Genomic DNA, 16,404 nt, shown 5'->3' with positions numbered 1-16,404 from the left:
AGGTAGATGTTTTACTGAGTTTGAGAAACAAAGGTTTCCTAGAGACAGCTGTTCTGCTTTGAAGATTTTCCCCTGTAGGTGGTGCTGTGTAAATTTCAGTCCCAAATGATCCATTGCATGTTTCAGTAACAACTGCAGGCTGGAAATTGGCTTGCTCAGGAGATCATTCACGTAATAGGGAAGTTCAGCTGTGGTAGCACAGAATGGTGAAAGACTTTGTTTGCATAAATCATAGCATTTTGTCTGGAAATTAATTAATACTTATTTCACTATTTCTTCTAGTACCGCACATCTTTGATAACAGGATTAACCATAAGATTAAGTACACTGGCATTCTAAATGCCATAGTTGTTGAAATGATTGAGAGCAAGAAATGAGTATTAGATCTGAAGTGACTGTAACCATGTATTAAACCAGCTTCGTAATATTGTCCTGTAAATACTAATGTTCCACAACTGAAATGTGAAATGGGAAATGGGAAGAGCTACTAAAAACTGAATTTAACACAGATGCTTCCTACTATAAAAGGTCAGTAAAACTTCAGTTTTCAGTGGGCCTGCCTTCCCTCTGTGGTTAGGCCAAAAGAGCAGGCATAACACTAAAAATAAACTACAGTTGGGTGTTTGCTCCTGCTCTGTGTGTCTCGTGTTTTTCTAACCACATTCATTCATTTGTATGTGGAAACATTTTAGGTAGAGACAACACAGATAAGACAAAGCTAGTTCTCCATTTGAGATTCTTACTTACTGCAGTCTAGCACCGTGCAAACAAGACCTTGAGCCTATGCTACATACGTAAGTGCTAATTGAGAAAGTATGATCATGTCAGTTTTGTAAGAGCAACATTCTTTGGCAAATGACCAGTTTGCACCACTGGCTTTTAAGTCAATCCAAGAAAGCACTTGAGAAATGCCTTTCCCTTGAAAAGGAAACTGAACAAAGAGTTACGTGCAATTTGGGTGATGGGATAAACTTTGGGTGAGTAACAAGGCCAGTAACCAAGAGAATTGTCACAGACTCACTCAAATAAGATCATGGTTGTAAAGCTCATCTTTCAATAACTTGGTTGGGAGATGAAGTAGGATGATGAAGCAAGCTCAGCACAGGCTGTTCTCATAAAAAGTATTGCAAACAGATACAAAAAATATTATTTAAACAAACTTCTGCAGTTTCTTCCATGCAAATTTATTTAGGTTTGAATGACAGATGTAATTTCTCACACACATACAGATATTGGATAGGTGACATTAAAGACTTGAGTTTTGGGGAATTGCTTAAATTTTTGTTGTTCTAGTTTATTCTATACTTCAGATGAGTCTGCACCAGAAAAGGAAATTCTGTCTACAGGAGTCCATAATGCCTTCTGAGACAGAGTATCTATTACAATATTAAAAGGCAGGGATGTAGTGTTCTATAAAAGTGTCTTCAGAGATCAGAAACTTTCTTTGGCCTACACAGTTATTGAAAAGAATTTTAAAGCCTTGATCAAGAATTACAAGCACCAAGCTAAGAAGTGTATTTCTGATGCTATAATAGTGAGAAGGGAGCAACCTTGCTACCTCTGTTTTGGCTTAAGCACTGAAGAGTCAGACTAGGCTGTTATAATGGCTCAGAATCACAGAATGTTAGGAATGGATCATCTAGAACACAAATCCTCTAGTTTTTCTCATACTGAGCAAGACAACCATTTTTCAGGATGCAGTCACAAAATACATCCCTAAAGAAAGCTGTACATCTCAGCAGTATAACCCTCACAACTTTTAATTTCAGCTGCTAAGTTGAAACCAAAAAAGAATCCTATGGCTGCAGTTCTTGGACTTCATTCAGTCAGCCTTTGAAGAAATAGAATGTGTTTTTGGTATAAATCAAGACCAGACTTAAACACATGGGGAAATTTACATGCTGAGTTTGAATTCGGGATTCAGCATAACAAAGGATATCACAAGGAACTATGGTGGAGTTTAAAAAAAATCAATACAAAGCTAAAGTTTATTGCCACTACTGTTCTTGCAGATCAAAGCTATGCTAATGTGATCTAGAGTTACTTTAATACTTTGCAGCCTCTTATATGTTAAGTATGCATATGACTTGCTCACTTTTATAATAAAATAATATGAAAAAACCTTATGCTTTGTATTGGCCTCCTGAGGTGGTAAGTCCTTACTGAGATGGTAAGTCTCGCATTGCTTGCTGCAGCTTAATTATATATGATGAAAGAAATATCTTGGTCACATCTTGTAATATGCACTACTTTCTAAATAACTGGATTGTTGTAAGGAAGGACGTTTTTTGTTACTTGGATGATGAAATTGTATCCTAATTCATTCCCTTATCTTCCTTCTATAGGAGGCTGGCAACATAATAACAACTGACTGCACAGCATTGAAAAGGAATTTTGTCTTTAGGGATGGGTGAGTGGAATCTTTAGTGTCTTCCTGATGTACTGTGCAGGGATTTTTCCTCTGGGCAGGAAGAGATGTGTGTATTTTCTAAATATAATTATGGACCAGAGTGTAAATGTTAGGCTCCATGACTAAAACCAGACCTATCAATTATATCAGTTGGTGGTTACTGCCAAGATCCAGAGTTGATTGTAGGCCTGTCTAAGTGCACTCATGCAGCCTTGCTACTTGTGTAGCAATACTGATGTGATAGCCTGGCAAAAAAAACCAACCCCCCCCCCCCCAAAAAAAAAAAAAAAAAAAAACCCACCCAAAAAACAACAACCAACCAACCAAAACCACAAAAAACACCAACCCACCAACCACCACCAAACAAAAACGCAAACAAACAAAAACATCTTACTGATTCCAGATTGACTGAAAGATGCTACTTCATACAAAAAATGTTGTCTCTGCTCCATGGCTGTTGGTCTCCTGTCTAAAGTCTTAACTAAATAACCGCTCCACATAACTCTTTATGAAATTACAGTAACAGCTTCATTGGGAACTAATGCATTCATAATTTGCTGACCTAAACTGCTCTTCTATTGCTATGCACTATTAACTGCTGCTGCTTTTCAAACCATGCCTGACTGTATTTCTGTGGCAGAATAAATGGCCTGTGGACAGAGCATGTATATCTCTGGCTTGTTTAAAAGTGTTTGGGACAAATGGTGCTCTATATATAAATGCTGATTTTAGATCCAGACTGTGTAGGCACTAAAGCATGTTCACAACCATTAGCATTTTGTGATGTAGCTGGGTGAAGGCATGAGACTACCTGGGAACAGAGATTGTATACTATGGGTTAGGAAGCTAGTGGCTACTGCTTATCATGAAAAACAAGCATTCACTGACAAACATTGCAGAAGGGGAGGCAAAGGGAGTGGAGATTTACTAGAAACAGGAGGTCCAGTGCTCTGTGGATACCTGTTTCTGTTTCTGTTTAATGAGATTAGCTAGCAGGATGCATTGTTGGTTTGTTTTGTTTTCACCACAGGTAAAATTATTGAGAAGTCTGATAAACTCTTCCAGAAATTGTATGCATGATTTATTAAGGTTCTATATTTTAATTTAATTATTTTGTAGCTTCTTTTTTAAAAAAGTTCATATTCTGCCTGAAAGGTGAGGATGAGTCAACTCTTTTTGACAGGATAAGAGCAGTAGATTCCTAAACCTCTTCTAAGAAACTATGTGTTCTATCCAGCTGTTCATGGTAAACTTGGATATGTTCAGTATCTGTCAGTTGTGTGACTGGTACTACTACATCCTTGTGGGTTCTTTTCTTTCCTAACCTTGAAAAATTTATACCAGTTCATTAGCTGTTTTCTCAAATTTTTATCATGCCTCTATAGTGTTGTTAGAATTTATTCTTACTTCTGTTAGGCTCTATTGGTGCTTTTTTATTTTGTCTCTTATGGAACTGTAGTGAAAGTACAGTTCTATACAAATAGGAAAATGTCAATTTCCATAGTTCATCGCTAAGGGAAAGAACAACAATCAAAATTAAAAAGAAAAGGTTAAAGGGTCTGCTGACCCTAGCATGGTCTCCTAATCCTTGCCAGACTAAACCAAACCAAACCAAAACAGAACAACCCCTCCAGACAAACCAACCAACCAACCATTTATAGAAACTGTAGCATCTTTGAATAGCATGCTATGGATAAAATGGGTTCATTTTAAAACAGACTTTGCTTGCTCTGAGTAAGTGGATGAGCTTTATTGAATTGGCAGACACAACAATAACCAATCATAGCACTTTTCTATGATATGAAGCATGATAGAGCCCTTTTGCACTGTTTAATAGTTACTAGTTTTCTTCTTTCAACATGTTTTAGTTAATCATGCCAAGCACCCATCCATTGATGTTATAACATTATATTAAATATTTTAAATTACATAACAGCTTCAAGATGGTTCCTGAACATTTAGCTCACTCTCATTTTCCATTTTATTACTTCATTTGTCATGTAGAGAACTTTAAAAAAGACCACAGAAATCTGTTAGTTAATTTAAAATATCAAAACAGAGTACATCATGAACAATTCCAGCAGAATAACAGATTCACATCTAGAAAATCAGCATTTCTTTATCCAGATATAAACAGTCCATACCCTTTTCCTTCCTTTCTGCAATAGTCCAATTCATTGATGTTATCATATATTAGAAAACCTATTATAACATAAGTAAAATGTACAGGTCCACAGTTTTCATTCTGATGGGTCCTAGGATGAGTGGATTCTTTGTAACAGGATAAGAACAATAGATTCATAAACCTCTCCTGTGAACAAATTAGTATTTTCACTAATACTCTCATTCAGAAGTGATAAGGGATCTCACACTGATATGAAGCTTTTTTCCTAGCCTCTCTGTAAAAACAGACAAATCATCTTCAACCAGCTTAGTGAAACAGCTTCAGTCTGAACAAAGTTCAGACCACTATGTCCTACTTATTACATACAAAAAAAGTTTGCTTACCCAACTTCGCCTTACTTGATGATATATTCCAAATTGGCATAAACTATTTTATAAACTGGAAATTGAGAAAAGCTGTTCATGAAGATTCCCTCTTTAGAGCTCAGCTCTGTCACATATTTGGACGTCTGGTTTTTCAAAATTTCCATGTTCTTCAAAATATTGCCAAAAAAGATCACTGTGTACCATATTCTTCTGTCAAAATACACAAAATGCCCTTTGTAAGTAAGTCACATATGCATTTAGGCATCCAGGACAGGACCTCAGAATTTTTTTTAACTGTAAAATAACAAGCTTCTTAAGAACTAAATGCTATTCTCCATGTGAGACTACCCAAACTGAGAAGAACTGCTTCTCTCAAATTATTGCAAACTTTCAGAGCCAGAAGAGAAAGACAGAAAGGATTTCTGATGTGGGTTTCAGATCCTGGTAATTTTTAAGTCAAAGTCTGATCTGTCTTTCCCTAAAAAAGACCAGTATTTTGCCTGTGATGAGCAGTTACTTTGAAGCTGGCTTTATGGTTCAGTGAAAGAATAAGGAACTATGTATTAACGAGGTCAGATTTCCTGGTATGACTGAGGATACACAAGCTGGTGTGCACAGTAGTATTCTACATGCTGAATCTTGTGCGGGAAAAGAGGTCATGTAATAAGATACGAATTTTGACAGAAATAGAAATAAAATAAATGGAAGGGACCACAAGGACATCTAGTTCCAACCCCCCTGCCATGGGCAGGGACACCCCACACTAGATCAGCCTGGCCAGAGCCTCATCCAGCCTGGTCTTAAACACCTCCAGGGACGGGGCCCCAACCATCTCCCTGGACAACCCATTCCAGGGCTTCACCACTCTTATAGTGAAGAACTTCCTCCTCACGTCCAGCCTGAATCTCCCCACCTCCAGCTTCATTCGATTCCCCCTAGTCCTATCACTACCTGACATCCTGAGAAGTCCCTCCTCAGCCTTCTTTTAGGCTGGGGATCAGATTCATCTTGATCAGATGGAAGGACAAATACAAAACCACCAGTCAGTGCAAGGTTTATACAATACAGACCAGAAGACTTAGCGCACGAATACCTTGGAAATTGTGATTTTGTGAATGCAAATCAAAGAAGGTTCCAGAAGGAAAGGTTCTACCTATTTTCTTTTTTTTGCTGTCTTCAAGAATACAATGTCACAGCTGTAGTTGGCATAGAATATACAGTGGATGTAATACAGTTCATGTTGAATCAGAAGAATATGGTTCTATGTTTTAATGAGAATTGAACAGATCTATAGACAGATGTATGATATTTTTGCAGCTTAACTATGCAATTACTAAGTTATCATTATAGAAGGTACATTTCATTCCTTACTTCGGGAAATAATCTGTTGGCAGGGAGATGAGGAACCTGCCACACATTTTGGTACTAACTAGAATCTGTAGGTATCTGTGAACTGGTTTTGCTTTGCATTGTAGTTTCTTAGGTGATGTGTGCTTTATTCCTTAGAGATGGCCATTATTCTTTGTTCTCTCCTCACTCCAAGTCACCATCAATGAAAATAATCAATTCCAATGAAATAACTCAACTACTACATATTAATTTTAGATAGCCCCTCAGATACATCATCAAGTTAGGTTTCTATAGATTCACTGTGCACATTAACATTGTTGTAAAGCTCATCTTTATTGTATCTGGACAGTGTGTTTTGTGCAGTAGGAACTCACAGCAATTTTTGACTAAATCTGCAACGAAGATCTGTATAACAATCATTGATCTGATCTCTGGTTGTGACTGGAAATTTTACTCAAAGAAGAATTTAAGAAGAAAGAAAAAGCAAAGAGCAATTGCTACTTTTATTTATAACAGGACATTTTAGTGTGTGCTCAGAAAGGAAAGGGGACAGGCTTTGAAGATGCAGCTTTCCATGTTATTTTAAATTTGAAGCCTTTCTAATGCTCTGTCCCAACCAGGACACAAACTCACTTTTAGCTACAGACTTAGGATCTCACTAACATATTCTCCACCAGTGAGACAATGAATTTGCAGAGCAGAAAATTACTCAAAACATTTAATCTTTTGGTCTGGGGACCAAATTTTGTTTGATTTCCCCAGTACAGGTCAGAAATGGGCCTTACTGGTCTTAGTGGGATGGCTTTAGGTAGTGTTGTAAAATGATAGACTTACTCTTGTTTTGCACTGCAGTGCTGACAACATGTGTGGTAGTATTGGAGCAAAAAGCAACCTTCTCATTATTCTTAGTACGTTCTGCAGCACAGCAGGGCATCCAGGCAAGGAAATCCTTAGAACCATGGCAGGGCTGAAATGAGGTGTGAAGATGAACAAAGACTAATTTCCTTGGTTTAGCTTGAAGAAGATTTTTTTTTGTTCTTTTTAAAGCAGCCAGATAAATTAGAAAGATTTGAGTCTAATGTGAATGATTTCATGTTTCTCCAATTAACAAAACAAACAAACAAACAAGTGTCTGTCTGCTCTGGTACTCATTATACATACATCTGAAGTGGACCCAATGTAAAATATGAATAATTTAATTACTATAGTGGTTAGTATTATTTTTGTAGCATACAAAAATGTGACAATTTAGTAAGGCTGAGACTCGTGAAATGCAATCTTAATTACTAGCAACTAGAATAATCAGCTGAACTGAGGTTTAGAGCTGCTAGATTAGAGCTGCTAGAGTGGAACTAACATCCTAAGAGAGTTAACATAGTCATTACTTCAAAGTGCACAACAACATTTTGGAATAAACCATAAAAGTAATGTAAGATCTCACCATTCTGCATATCTTTGCAATATTCTACAGCCCTTAAAATTTCTCCATTTTATGTTTCTGGCAGCCCCAGAACTTAGTAATAAATCTACACTCCAGCTCTCCTTCATTGTAATGGCTAAGCTGTCATCTTGTGGAAGTGCTGACGAGATGGCCCCCCTGGATAATTGCAAGCATTCTTGTCTCTCCTATGTGTAATTATTAAGGTTGGTTTAAAACTGAGTAAAGTTTCTTGCATCTTGCACTCTCCTTGGAAGAACATTGCCTTGCCTGGTAGAGAAACCTGATATCCCAGGTGTCTCCTACTATTGTTTATGGCTTCTTCTCTGCTCAAGGTTTTAGCCTTCACCCTAAAAGAGCATAACTAAATTTTCCACCCTCACCTTAGAAGAGCATACTCTTTGTACTATCAGAATAAGCAAAGTTCTTGAATATTAATCTCTGACATTTTAATGCTTTCAATACGTAGTTTACAGTATGTTATGTCATATGCTGCTATGATGAATTTATTTAGCTAAATTCACAGGGAAGGCTTTCAGCTTTAATTGCTGCAGTCTTTGAAATCTGAATCTGATTTCTCTTAGCAAAGTGGTCACAGGCCATGAATCATTTAGGACCAGTTTGTTTAGGAAAGCTGATATAGTCTGCTTGAAAAGATCCATCTATTTGTTCATTTTCTTCTTGAATAGGTTTGTCTTCAAAGTAGATTCTGTAGATGCATCATTTACGAATTGATTTATAATCTGTAGGTTGTGTACATTAAAGTCACTTTGTAAAAAAACCTGCACATAAAACTTCTGCTTCACAAGATACACAGTCAGAAATGTTTTTTGGAAGACAATCCTGTGGACAAATCCTCCTCTGATTTCATCTGCCTAAATTCCCCAAAGTCTTCAGTCTACGGTTTCACTAATCTCTGATGTGATGCTGACATCATGAAAGAAAATTTTGGTTATAAGAGGTTTTCTAGTTTGATTTCAGCTTTCTTTAATAATGGTACCAAAATCATGCAAAGCTTTCTGTCTGGCTGTAGGGGAGAATGCTTTTCAATCTGGGTCTGCTGTGCAAGGGTGAACTTTTAGTCCAGGTTCAAAGTCAAAAGCATTAGAAAGCAGAGATATTACACTGAGGATAAAATACATAGAGCTTTTAAACCATAAATGCTGTACTCGACAGCATCTCTGTTACTCACAGCAGGCCAAGTGACACTACTTGGTTTTATTTCTGTGTGCTTCATTCTCTGGTCTCTCATTTCTGACTCATCATATGAACTGAGCAGAAGAATGGGAACTGGTAGCTGAGGCTTTGTGGTTTTTCTTCCAAATTCGCCACATACTTACTCTCATCAGACACGCTGCCGCTGCACACTGTGTTTCCCCGTTCTGTAATTCCATAAGTTGCAACAGAATTGCAAAACAAGCAAACATGTGATTTAGTGGAGCTACAAGTCTGGGCCTAAATTTCAAATATGATAGAAAAATGTAGATGACTTACACTTTCTGAATAAAGGGAGTGACTTAACCTTTGTCACAGTGTTTTAAGAGCTCAGGTTCTGAAACATGAAATAATCATAATCATTAAATTAGGTAAAATATTCATCGGCATCCTCATTTCTTATTGAAAACAATTTAAAACCAAAATAAACGTCTGGAGTTACCGGCCAACGCTGATAAACTCACAGATGGGGAAAAACACCTTAACCAAGTGACATCTAGTGGCTGCACATCGAACTGGCCCAGAGAAGCTGGCCTCATAGCGAAACTCTGCACAGCCTGTGAAGTTTACAGGTGTGGAAATAAACGCAAACATCATGAAATTGTGAAAGGAATGTACACGAAGAAGGCATTTTTGAAACTCCGCTGTTAGCTGGTGCTTGTCTCTTTGACAACAGTGAATCCCTGGAACACAGGGCGAGCCATGTTCCAGCATGAGAAGTTACTGTAATTGCTCTTCAGGAAGAAATTGCCACATGTTAATTCAGGCTGTCACATCAGTCATCTCTTAATAAGCGAGTCACATTTCAATTTATGTTAACTGATACTGAGGCTCAATACTCGAGTTCTCTTAATTTTTGGTGGCATCAGCTCACTTACATGAAAAGCTGAATCCATTGAAGAGATCAATTCAGTAGTTCTCAGGGGTCCTCTGAAACTCTCATTCTACACCATGATGAAGGTAATACGCAGCACAAATGATTGGTATGTTGTTGGTAGGAGCTCTGGCAGCAGCACACACCAGCTTTCTGGTGAGCAACTTGGGTATCAAAAGGCTTTTGCACAGCTTAGCCAGTTGAGTCACTTGACTTCCCAGAAGGCTTACATGATCTGTGCCACCACTGCTATTAAAGTAACCAAAACAGCTGACTGACATAAAAGTTAGATGGCATTTTCCATTGTCGCACCTTTTGTTGTCGCTGTGGAGGAACTCAGAATGAGCAGCTGCTGCTTACCTACTCTTCCTGAGTGCCAGTGCTGCCTCACAGTGTGCTTGTTAGCAGCTGCTGGAATACAGGGAAGGGAGGACCAGCAGATTTACCATGATTTTAAAGTGTGCTGTCATTCCTACACAATGTCTGCCTCGGTTCTTTCTCTTGCCATTGTTAGAGCAGCTTTATGCTAAAATGCTGAATAGTTGATGTGAGGCAAATCCAAACAAACCATCTCATTAGTGATCGCAGTGTTGTAATTGCTGTTGTGGAGAAGTTAATTTTATATTAACTGAGCTGAAGGCTCAGTTTGTGCATTGTGTGTGTGCAGTTTTATTGAAGTGAATGGAGTCATGTGTATGGAACAGATTTTTAGACCACTGTAGCTCTGAATGCCTACAAAAAACCCCTTGATCTCCCACCCTCTGTGTGCATTACAGAACAAACAGGGAGAGCAAAGAAAAGGTACCTTGACTCTTCAAAAAAAAAAAGAAAGTACTTATTTGCAGTAGGAGAAGGTCACCTCCATGTCAGCCATGGGGAAGTAAGTAGCACCTGCCACTGGCTGCACTAACAATCTACAGAAGGCAACACTATATCAGATTTCCTTACTCCATCTCTGTAATTCAAATTGAAACATTTAATTTGAAATGGATAGGAATGTTTCTGTTGATTTCAAGGGTCTTTAAATCAGGAGTTTGTTATGTTATCAAACATGGAAAGAGAATGAACAGATACGGCCATAGCACAAAGACTGAATTGTATTTTAATTTCCTACCAAAAAGTAGTCCTACCACAGTATAATTTTGTCTTTACCTTTATTCTGCAGTAATTTTGTAGTGAGGAATGCTCAACACAGAGCAATGAAAACAATATTTGCAATATTTGAATAGCTTGTGTAGCAGCTGAAAAAGGATGTGTAGGAAAGTTTGTTCTGTTGTCTGTATATGTGCTAAATACTTGCTGGTCCCCACTTTTTCAATATGAAGCATTAAGCATTTAGAAAAATGTGCTTTTTTAATATAGTACATCTCATATTTCATTACACAATGAGGATATACATAAAATGTGAAGATACAACTTAAAATTTATTCTTCACTGGACATTAACTTGGACTTTCTATGAATCCAAGGGCATTGAGAGGTATTTTGACATGCCATGGCTGGCCAGCTGTCTATAATTAGCAAAGAAACTGAGTAACACACCTGGAGTAATGAAAACTATTTCTAGTACTTCTACTAAGCAACTTTAAAGCTGAGCAACTATAAGAATCCTGTAGTTGAAATTTAACTTTCTGCAATGTGGAGTAAACAGGAATGATGAAAACAAGCTGTAGGGTATGATTTAAATGTTGTAGGGTGGGTGAAATGTGTAGCTAATGTACGATCCAAGAAACCAGACCTTTAAATTAAGTTTATGATGAAATTATTTTCTATTAGAATAACTTCTCATGCATTTCCAGAAGGAAGAGGAAACAGTTTGCCTACCTCCCATCATAAAATAAATTCTATAATGGATTATAAATAGAAAATGAACATTTCAGAAATCCTCATGTTAAAAATCTACAGCAATTGTCATTTGATAGGGAACAGAGAGATTCTAATTAGGTTATTTCACAGAGCATTGAAGGTAGACATTATTCAATGGCAGTACTTTTTTCCCTTGAAATGTGCCTATGTGAGCTACATTGAGTAGGTGAGCCTATTTCAAGCCCTGTTCTCTGCTTGTCCTGAATACTCACTGATTTTGATTTCCTGCAGTTGACTTTGTACATGCCTTGCTAGCTCATATTTGTCTGATGATGGCTTTTTGCCTCAAGCAGGTGCCATGGATTGCTGTCCTGTCTGTGCTCTAGTTGCTCACCAAGCAGCCCTTCTCTTACTGCTCTCTGATGATGAATTTAAGAAAGGATATAAAGGTTTCTATAAAAGAACAGGGGATTTTCTAGAAAAGAGAAAAACAAACAAACAAAAACCACAATTGAGTGGAGAAGTATTAGAAAGAATCATGAGCATCTCTGGAAAGCACTCTGTGAGAGCTTGAAGAAAGCATAGGGAAAATTCTTAGAAAAGAGACAGGACATTCCTAGAAAGTACCAGGTGAATTCCTGGGAAGAGTCAGGATTTTAGAGTGTAGATGGGGAAGCTCTAGAAAATGGTTGGGAAATTCTTTGAAGGCAGTGAATGAACTCCTAAAAACCAGGTGATTTCCCATATGAAGGGAAAGATGAATCTCCATAGTGCCCACTTATACCCAACTAGTTGTTCTATCTGCATGAAAATTCATCCCTACCTTTACTGTCCAAAGTCTTTCTGAGAGGAATGGTTCTCACTTTGTTCTTGTGTGATAGCACAACCCCACAGATTGTGTCCCTCTGCCAGGCCATGCTCTTGCTTATGCTCTAACAAGCATGACATTCACCAGCTCAGTTTATTTCTGTGTCTGCTTTCCCTTTTAGTCAGAGCTTCCCAATCACTGGGGATCATTGTAAGATTTGTAAGTGAAAAGCACTGAGCGCTCGATGGCTAAATAAGTAAGGGATACCTTCTTCAGGTATATTCCTCGGGGAACCTAATAACCATATTTTCATAGCAGTGGTTGATGAATGCACCACAGGGATTGATCTGGCTAAAAGTATTTAAAATTTTGGCCATGTTGAATAGTTACAAGCCAACATGAATCTTTTGGGAAGTATTCCTTTTAGATAAGTAACTGGTTTCACTGCTTTAAGCAGAAGACTTTTATTTCAGCCTTTATTGCAAATGCATCTGGTGACTGTTCAATTAAAAAAAAACCAAACCAACCAACAAAAAAAACCCTCAGGAAATCTGTAATTTTCACTATATTTGTTAGTTATGTAAATCTTTGGACTGCATCCATTGCTCCAAAATCAAGTTAATTGGAAACATAAAGCAACAGGCATGAACACAGTCTTAGCAGAGCACTCTGTATCTGCTGCTGAACTGTTAATGTTTATTATTCTTCTAAGGCATTCTCCACATTTCCACCCTGTGAAATCTTCAGATGCCAGATGCAGGTACAGTCTTTATGCTCAATCTCTTTTATTTATTTTTTTCTGAAGACTATTCATCTTGGCTTTCACCAAGCATTTCTCTACTTGACTGAAACGCTTTCAGCTTAATGCAGTCCAACACATTTGTGCAGAAAAACAGCACATCAGCAACAGCAGCTTAACCAGGGGAGAATGTAGGTGCTATCACTTGGCTACTTTTTTTCCCCTGCTATGATAAGTCTGTTTGTGTGGAATAGCTTATAATACTTCAGGTTGCTTTTACCAGCCTAGTTATATTGATTTAAAGTTTAACAAATTGTACAGTACCTGCCAGCATAGTCAGGCAAAGCAAAAGCTGCAATGTACGTGCACCTTAACCACAAATTTAACAACTGTCTGTGTGCTGAGTCTGAGAGTCAATATAATGCATTGCTCAAGTGAAATTTGGACAGAAGAAGAGGCCATTGCAAGTGATGTTTTGGGATTGAGCTCTTCCATGTGTAATGTGCCACTCAACTAGCAGAATTTTCTGACACAACCAAAACTGAAATCTCTTGTGAGGGGCTGCAATAGAGCTGACAGGGCTGGGAATTAATTCAGGAGAGTTACTGCTGTGTTCCCCCCCGCCTTTTTTTTTTTTTTTCTGAGATTTGCCAAGTGTTGCATATGTTCAGCTCTGGTTTTGTTAATTTCTTTCTATTCAGATGCTGACTTTTCAAGTCTTATTGTTTGCTTTGTTCTTTTTCATTCACGGCCTTGTTACTAACTGGAAGGCAGTCAAGGCTTCCTCAGAAGAGCTGTGCAGTGAAACAAAGTACTATTATTCTTCACGGTGTGCCTGATGCTGAGGAAATAATAGTATTAATGTGCCCAAACTGGTTTTAGTGATACAGAAATGCTAGAATTTGGATCAAAGACAGTGTGAATTTTCTGATAGGAGAACCTAAAGACAGTACTCTGATGGTGTTACTTGTACTGTTGTCTCTTTATTTCAGTGTTCCCCAGGAAAATATACACTGTGTTCCAAAGCAAGGAAGCATTTATCAGTCAGGCTTTTTGTTGACCTTTTGCCAAAAGAAATTGCTTTATTTTACCAACTCTTGAAAGGTTCCTTTTTCTTTATTACTGGTTTATTTGTCAGTGCAGCATGTAGCAGGATCCTTATTGTTTGATTTCTGGATGGTTTGAAGTGTGAAAGGAAAGCCTGAGTTCTAATAATTTGAAACAGACTGCTCAGTCCCTGGGCAGGTCTAAGATGGACTGTGTTGCTCTGTCCTTGCATGTCATGGAAAAGGACCTAATTGGGTCATCTGGCCAGAAAGCTTGATCATTGCTGTAATATTCCCCATATTAGTGACACCTTTTCAATGAAGTTATGTTCAGCAGATAGAGAGAAATGCTGCAAATGCATCATGTATAGCTTCATACTATATGCCATTGAAGTGTGCAAATAAGCAGAAAGCCACTAATGCTTACAGTACAATACTGCTAAACAGTTTTTTTAACAAATTGTAAATGCAAAGAAAATCAAATTCTGAACTAAATAATGTGAACAGTGTTTTTAGGTTTTTTTGGTTGGTTTTTTTCCTTTTCTTTTTTGGTGGATCATCTTGTGCTGTTTTGTATTATTGGAAGAGGTAATCTGTTGCACAATAGCAATTACAATAAATAAAAGAAGAGCAGCTGCTACTGGAAGTTACAATTGATTGTTATGTTTTCCACCACAAGGTTATTTTGTGGGAATAGTGTGGGGGGGGGGGAAATGCAAGCAACTGCCAAGAAACAAGCATGTGAGGCGAACATCAATTTGCTCTCATGAGAATATTCTAAGATTGACAAGCAACAGAGAAAAGCATGCTGTATTTAACTCTCTGGAGATGTACTCTATAGAGTACAGCATGTACTATTGTCAGGAAGTTGAAAAGGATATCAGAAAGCCTGATGGGAAGGTAAGAGTCATCAGGATGGATGAAGGAAAATATGCCTGCTGCAACTCAGATGTTGATTTTTTTTTGCCTTTGTGGCTTCTTAAGAAGATTTGAAGATCCTAATATTTTTGTCTCCCCTTCACAACCCCATCCCTCCCCTCCTGATCAGATTTTCAGGTACTTTTAAAATTAAATTAGCAAAGCATGGCCCTGTTACAAATCTGTGGATAACAAGCTTGGGGCATTTTTTTAAGCACTGCAAGCCAAATCTGATGTGAGATATGCATGCCTTAAAAGCAATCTCTGAAGAGGAACTTAAGCAAAGTATCCTACCTAGGTTATTATTAGATCAGTGGGAAAACAGTGGCAGAAAGTGTCCTTAGGCAGACTGCAGACGGGACCAAGAGAAGGGCCAGAAGTGAGGTGTCTGGCCCTCTCATTGTTGCCTTGGTGGCTCCTCACCATCTATTACTGATCTATCAGCATTTCTGTGCTTTGGCACTGCTTCAGACCCACAAAATCTGCCACAGGGTCTATGCTCTGGGAATACAGCTTGTAAGTCAATGTGTTCTTCCAGCACAAGGCTATAAAACATTGTAGGTCATAATAGGCAGCTATTTATTTCTTAATATGTCCTTAGGTGCCAGAGGGGAGATAATTTTTTATAAAAGTAAAAATAGCACTGGAATGCATTTATTATGGATTGACTGCATTTATTTTGAACCACAACACATTCATCCAGATCCACAGTCAAAACTACAAGTACAGTTTCCATTATGTTCCAAGGTCAATTATCTGAGTATTCGTCCTTGCCTGTATTGCCTTCTGCTGTAAATAATTCTACTGGCTTCCATGGAATGACAGCCTTTAACCCAGTACTCTTTGCAGGATCACTCTCCAAATTTCTTCCATACTAAGTTTAGCCCTAAAGAACAAATACATTGCCAAAAAAAAAAACCAAACCCCAAACCAAACACAGACTAAAAGTTGAGCAATGCTCTGAAAATTATTTTTTTTTCAACATCAAAATGATCAAGCCTGATTACTACTAATTCATTAACCAGAAGGTCTTACAGCTGGAAAAACTATTGATTGTTGCCAACCATATTCTATTAATTCACTGAGAATGTGACCACTGAATATCAGCTGATAATAGAAAATTGCATAGTTTATGCAAAGGAAAAATGCTGGTTTTGTTATGCACAAAACAGATCATGATGTCTGTGTAAGACATGTGATTGCTACTGTTGTTCCCACTGTATTATGGAGATACTGGTCATAGTTCTGTAGTTAAGACTCAGCTGAGTTTAGTCCTTAAAGCACATTCATTCTTATAAATCATGTCAAAAC

Source organism: Dryobates pubescens, chromosome 17 (assembly GCF_014839835.1).
Source record: "Dryobates pubescens isolate bDryPub1 chromosome 17, bDryPub1.pri, whole genome shotgun sequence".
NCBI lineage: Eukaryota > Metazoa > Chordata > Aves > Piciformes > Picidae > Dryobates > Dryobates pubescens.
The sequence above is the reverse complement of the archived record's forward strand: the minus strand, read 5'-3'. Positions refer to the sequence as shown.